The 7,180-nt window shown below is 43.4% G+C and overlaps 1 protein-coding gene across 12 annotated transcripts in view; it reads right to left on the reverse strand.

Moving 5' to 3' along the window:
* Positions 1–7,180, reverse strand: part of Pex5l (peroxisomal biogenesis factor 5 like) — a 204,642-nt gene that overhangs the window by 133,222 nt on the left and 64,240 nt on the right. The window lies entirely within an intron of this gene.

Here is a 7,180-nt window from a genome sequence, read left to right on the forward strand (position 1 = left end):
AGTGTTCTCGCATAGATCAGGTGAACCTACCAAGATCAGGGCCTGTTCCTGGAACTTAGCTGGCATTTGGGAACCTGTTCCCCTTGCTGGATTACTTCTGCCAGCCGTGATGCAGGGGGAGGAGGTTGATCCTGCCTCAACTTGATGTGCCATGCTTTGTTCATGCCTATGGGAGGCCTGCCCCTCTCTGAATGGAGATGGCAAAGGAGGGGATGGAGAAGGGGGCAGATGAGAGTGGGGGGGGGACTGGGAGAAGAGGAGGGATGGGAAACTGTGGTTGCTATGTAATAAAAGAAAAAATGTTAATTAGATAAAATAAACTAAAAATAAAATAAAATAAAAAGGCATTGTCGTGGTCATGGTGTCTCTTCACGGCAATAGAAACCCTAACTATGATAGGTATCAACGACCAATGATTGATAATTCCTGCTTTTATGTTAGATTGTATGTATGTGGGTGTGGGTGTGTCTTCCTTTCTTTTGGTTTTGTTGGGTGAGAGTATTTATTTCATTTGTTTTCATGGGTGCAGTTAATCTCCTTGGGCTGGAGTTTTCCTTCTTATATCTTCTGTAGAAATGGATTTGCAGGCCGATATTGTTCATATTATCATGGAATGTCTTATTTTCTCCATCTATGATGATTGCGAGTTTTGCTGGGGTGGCCCCGTGGTCTCTTAGACTCTACTGCAATCTGTCCAGGCCGTTCTAGCTTTTAGAAGGAGTGGATGTGGGGAGGGAAGGAGGGGAAGGGGTAGATGGGAGGCAGGAGGAGAGGAAGGAGGGGAAACTATGGTATGTATGTAAAATATGTATGTAAAATAAATGAAAGAAAAAAAAAAAGAAAATGAGAAGCAAAAGCCCCAGACTTTGCATGCGGTAGCTCAGTGGGGTTCTCCGTACGGTGTTCTCCATGTGGCCCAGGCTGCCTTTACGCCCCGCTGCCTCTGCGTGCTACTTTCACAGATCACATAATTTTTGGTGCTCATTGTGTCAGCTCACGCCATCTCAAGTCTGCATTTCCTTATATCCGCATCAGCACCACTTCCCCCATTACATTAAAAAGAAGGAAAGAAAACCATGGGGTATTTGAAAATAATTTAACATTTATACATTTTTTTTAAACATGAAGGTCCAAGTTTTTTCTTTCTTTCTTTTCTTTTTTTTTAAACCGAAAGTAACAGGTTTGTAGTTGTATAATTATATGTGGCACTGAATTGGGGGCGGAAACTCAGTATCTCCTCTTGCTGACTGGAGCTGCCTTGGCGCATCACATCATTGTCTGAGACATTGGGGAAGGTGAACAGGGAGAGGAGAGGCGTGCTGAGCAGTGCTGGGACCTTGTTGCTCACTGAAGTGACAGACTGGCGAAGAGATGAATGTAAGACAGTCCTGACTGGGTTGTTTCTGTTCTGTCACGGGCCACATCTTCTGTTAGCGAAAATGCCACCTACCCGCTTCACTGAGTGGGAATTCCTGTTGCTAGGTTCCCTCGTAAGAATCTTGAGCTTCCAGAAGGACTTGAGATGCCCTGGAAACTGACTTTAATATCCTCCATTAGGCAGATCAGTAGCTAATGTCAAAATCAGTAGACATGTCAAAAAGGGAATGGAGGAGACAAGCAGAGCGAGACCCTGTCCTTTGCTCACCTGTTACCTGCCCTTGATCTGAGTCCCCCAGCACAGTGAGTCACAAGCTGGGTCCCCCAGGGCTATGCACAGAACCTGTTTGTTTCGTTTGATTCCTACCATTTAAAATCTTAGCATTGATGATAGCCATTTCAACAGCGGCAGCTTGATTATGCTTTTTGACCAGGTACTATGTCGTGCTCATAACCTTATTTCCAGCATGTGGAACTGGTATGTGCCAGCCTTCTCCAGAATGGCCAACTTGTGCCGAGTGGTCCCTTCTCTCTGCTCTCCACACTCCGCATTCCCTGTGCCAGAGCCTGTGTCCCCAATTTCTATACACAAGGCATCCATATCTCTGACCCCAGTAAAAATACTATTGCTTAGAATCATTATAGTTAAGTCTACCCTCCCCAGTTCCTACCACTGCTTGGCTCAGTGCCTGCCATTTGTGAATGAAACCCTCATCACCTTCCATGCATGTGACTAAGCCCCTGTACTGAGCGACTTGTGTAATTCTCTCAACAACTCTACAAAATCGTCTGGCTCATGACATGCCCTGGACTAGAGCACCTATCTACAGAAGGTGTGAAGAACACTCGGGAGCACACTTGCAGAAAAAACCAAATTTAAGGTCTTCTGACACACACCCATTTACAACCCTCCCTCTAGGAAGCAAAGTTTTGTGAAAAGCATCAGACTGAACATCAGGAGCCCCAGATTCTAGGCCTGGCTCTGACCAGAGGACACGTGGCTTTTCAAGGAGGTGTCCCCCTGTGAGCCTTGGAACAGACGCCAATGCAGATGGCGAGAGAGCATGGCACAGATGACAATCTGAAGATGCAGAGAGGCTAGCTGCTCACTCCAAACTCCTCTTCTCAGGAGAACAAAGCCAAAGCAAAACCAGGGCGAGGGAGTCTGGCCAGGGACTCAAGCCCGCATTGGAGTCACTCTAGGAAGACTGACCTGCTAGGTTTTCTGTGACCCACTAACCTCACAGTGCAGGAATCTGTGAAAAGACTCTGAGATGAAGATCTTGTATTTTCCCCCTCGTTTGCCCTAGAGTCAGGGACTGCTAAACAGAATCAGTAGAAGGAGTTGAAAAGCAGGCTATTAAGCCAGAGTTTAATGATGTGAGTTTGTCAGGGAAACACAGAGGAAGACATTACGCATTACTATGGCTCTTTCCCCTGAACTATCAAATCCTTGGGGATAACTTTGTAGTCCCTGATACGTGTGAGACTATTGGGAACAATATACAGGGTCACCCTATCTTCATTTCACAAGTTTTATGTTTAACCTCATGGGAAGCAGTGCTTCTCCTTTACAATATTTGTTGATGATAAATAGCTTTTCTGAAATGATGGATTGATTAGTCTACAGAAATGAGTCTTTGTTTATGCTGATTCACAGACATGGCAAACAATCTGCCTTCTTTTCTTGTAGCCACTTCTCATTGATCAGTCTCTTGTGAGGAAATTGCTAATGAGCTTATGCCTATTGCTATCTTAATCAGGGTATCACAGCTGCATGGGGTGCTGAATTCTCTAAGTGTCAGGGAGTCCCTTGCTTCCGGGCTCTCCAGGCTGAGCAGGTGAAGGAAGAGGGGTCCTATGTTCTTGATGGCCATGTGCAGAATTCTGAGAAGGCACCAAAGGAATTATTCCATGTGATACCAAGAGACAGGCTCTGATACTTTGGAATCCTCAGAAGCAAATGGGATATGAATTATATATAAACTAAGCGACCATACTGAGATGGCCAAGAAAGTACTGACTCGATGGCGCTGAGTGGCACACCCTCCATCATCGCTGTACTATTTATGAGTTCAAGGCTTGAGTCAGCAGGTGGCAGGACAGGTTATCTCTTAGTGACAGGAGGAAGCTGGGTCACGCTCTTTCATTTTTATTTGACACTGGCCTTCATCTCCCTTCTGCAACTCATTTCCATGGAACCACTAGGACAGAGCAGATTGCAACCCCACTAAAAGGCTTGTGGCTGTGGGAGATGCAAGGGACAATTCTACTTTGTTTCCTCCTCTTCTTTAGGGAAATAGTTCTGATGTGCACTGCTTCCTGCTCAGGATCCTCTCACAAGTTTTAATGAGATTCAGAAAGGTTTCAGGTTAGGTAAAATGTGTTCTGTCTTGTTTCTCGTGTGCTTGGAGCCCTCCCTTGAGTATTGTGGTGGGCGAGGGAAGAAGGCACGTGGCTTCAACAGCCACCCTGCAGTTCCCATTCTGTCCCCCCATCCCCCATCATTTATTTTTTTGTTTCCCTGGAAGAATCTTTTTTTCTGTAATGCCTAGAGGCCAAGAGGGATGTAGAGAGTTAACAAGTATTTGTGGGAAGTTTATCATCTCAGGGAGTGAGCAGTAACAGACCATGGTCAACTGTGACAGTTTCCAGGTAGTGATTTTATGTAAGTAGACCAAGAAGACAGAATCAATTTTTACCAATTTATAGGGCAATAAGTAATGGTGCAGAGGGCACAGAGCTTAGACCACATCAGGGGTCCATGGCTATCAGTTTTCTTGGTACCAAACTAGGGACTCTGGGAAAGTCCATTCATCACCGTAGGTCTCAAGGTTCTGCCTTGCTAAATTGTGTGGGGGTGGGGTGGGGGTGAGTATGTAACTGACTAGGTCCTCCATATAACACACACAATCTATGCCTTTCAGAGTCTTTAACAGATTTTGGCTCCAATAAACCATTAGATAGGATGAATGGGGCACTAGTTTACAAACAAGAAATGTGATTTCTGGGGCTCAGGACCAAAAGGGCCACCACAGGGCTAACTCAACCCAACTTCAGGCTTGGCCCTTTGAGGCAGCACTGTCGGGAGTGTCTATGGTGACTTTCTTTTCAGGCACCACTGTATCGAGTGTCTATGCATTCTAGTTTTTAGGTTTCCAGGTAATAACCACTTGAAGACCATCAGATTTATTGACCTCCCCATATCTTTTTCCACGTTCAGAACTGCAATAGCTATTTTCTTGGATTCTGTGTCTTAGAGTGTGGGCTGAAACCAGAGCAGTGGTGGAGGAGTTAGGAATGTAACAGTCAGGCCTGACCTCACATCACAAAGTTAGCAATGAGTGGGGTGAGCCCAGGAAGCTCCCCAGGCACAGCCAAGGCTGCTGAGGACTGATGCCCTGACCCAATGAGTGTGCTCCCTCACAACTGGCTGGTTCTTGGCATCTCCTCACTTAGTGCACCAAGAAACACACGGGACCAACTCCCCTCGGGTCCCCAGAATCAAACAGACCCAAGCATTCTATACGTGCATTTTTACAATGCTCAAACCTGTAGCTCTGTATCCTTCATAAACCCGCAAGCTTCTGGACTTATCGTGTGTGTTTTTGTTACTTCCTTCAAGTCTGCTTGGAATCTGAAAATATCTTAAGACACCAGCTCTGCAGCCCAACATATAGGAAACCTTGAGTTAAGCCGAATCCAATTGAAATAGTAATTTAAAATAGAGCAAATTCATTATTTAGTCAAGGTGGTTAAGACTGTAAATTCAAGATACTTTCCCTTCCATTTCATCCAGTCTAACTCCAGAAATAGCAGCAACTTCAGGAAATAATTTGTGTTTACTTGAGACTAATTAACAATCAAGACCCTTGTCTTCTCCAATAAATAAAGAATATTTTGTTGATAAAACTGATATGCATGCACATACACAAATATGATTTCTCTTTTAGAAGTTATTTTATATAGCATTCATTAAGTAAAGTTCTACTATGTTTATGGCAAATACTTGAAGTTTAAAGCCATTAAGATTTTATTGCAATACATTCATTTTCATTACTTTTCTGTTTAAAGCATAAAACCTTTGGGAATATCAAGTGCAAATATGAACTCCAATTCCCATGCAATACGCTCATATTTAAATTAAGTATGTGAAAGTGTGCATACATATATATGAACATGTATTGCCTATTAGCTTAGGGTACTAGATTAAGAATCCTCTGTGACTTTTAAAATATGAATTATGAATCACATTTGCTAAGAAATTTTCACAAAGGGAGAAGTACATTCTTGCCCATCAAAAGCAAAAGTCTTACATATTTCCAAAACTTACTCTGTTTTTCCACATCAAAATGACACAGCAACATCTTCTGCCCTTTGGAGAACAGCAGCCTGTGGTGGCAAGCTTATATCCTGCACACTGCTTCTGCTCTTAATGTGCTTACATAAGCAAGGCTGGTCTCTCTGACGAAGCACTAGCCTTGCCAATCACCTGACTGATGAACTGGTGTGCAACTTGCACAGCACTTGCGGAGGGACAGCAGTTAAGTGACAGATTTCCTGAGATCACCAACTTCTGCCCATCACAGAACCTTGATTATGTTATTTATTTCTTTTAGATTTTCTTTTGACAGCAGTCACTAGGAAAGCTACTTGGAGTTATACGAAGATTGACAAACAAATGCTTTTTGAAGATACAGATTGCCATAAGGGTTACTGAAGAAATAGTACATAGGAACACAAAGTTTAAATATTATTACACATATCTGTGTAATTCCATTATGTATATGGAATGAACAATTGCATTTCTGGAGCAAAAATGTATTTGATACATGCATGTACCCACAAACATGCTTGCTTGTCTCTTAATCTTAGAAATAACTTTCCTGGAGTCTTATAAAGAATTTTTATAACGTGTTTTCCTTGCTATTTTAGTTGGGGGTGTGAACACTGCCATTGCTTCAACCAAGGATCCACTCAAACTCAAAACTCAAATCCTCCAGAGTGAGGGCAGACTCTTCCCTGCCAGCAGTCAGTGCCTAAGCCGACGTGTTCAAATCTGTCATGTTTTGAAACAAGTTTTAGCAGGAATGACTCAGCAGTCCTGGATCACTCCAGGTGGTACCGACTTGATGACTGCCCTGGAAGTATGTGGTCCCAACAGTATAAATTTGTTGAAAGTCAGCATGGGAAAATGAAGTCTCTCCTCCGTGAACTCCTCATCAAAAATACAAAGACAAATAATTCTGGAGTTTTCTGAATGACAACAATATGTTAAAACATGAAGCTTAAAGGGAAGAAAAAGCCTTAAAAGCTTTGAGGAGGAAGAAGATAAAAATGAAGTATAAGAGTAAGGATTCATGATTAAACAAGAAATAAAAACTAACTTTATTTTGATAGAGGTGTGTGTGTGTTTCTTAAGGTACACTCTAGCATCCTTTACTGGTGTGTCAGGTAGGAGCAATCCTTAACCAGAATCACAGTCCACGGGAGGTCTTGAGTGCATGTCTCAAGTAATTAATCTAGCATAATTAAAATACCAGAGGCGCAAACTGGGGCTCCATGTACCTTATTAGTTAAATTGACAACCTGGCAGTGAATAGCAGAGTGCTGGCCAGACCCTCACACCCCTACATTGCTGTGTTCGGGGGCAGCAGTCACAACAGGGCGGGAAGCACAGAGGTGACGAGACAAGTCCTGCTGAGCCCACAGACCATGAACTCTCATGGAAATGCTTTGCCCAGCCAAGATCTTCCAGGAGAGCCCTTCAGTTTCCCCAACCATTCTAACAAGCAGGACTTAA

This window comes from Microtus ochrogaster, chromosome 1 (genome assembly GCF_000317375.1).
Source record: "Microtus ochrogaster isolate Prairie Vole_2 chromosome 1, MicOch1.0, whole genome shotgun sequence".
NCBI lineage: Eukaryota > Metazoa > Chordata > Mammalia > Rodentia > Cricetidae > Microtus > Microtus ochrogaster.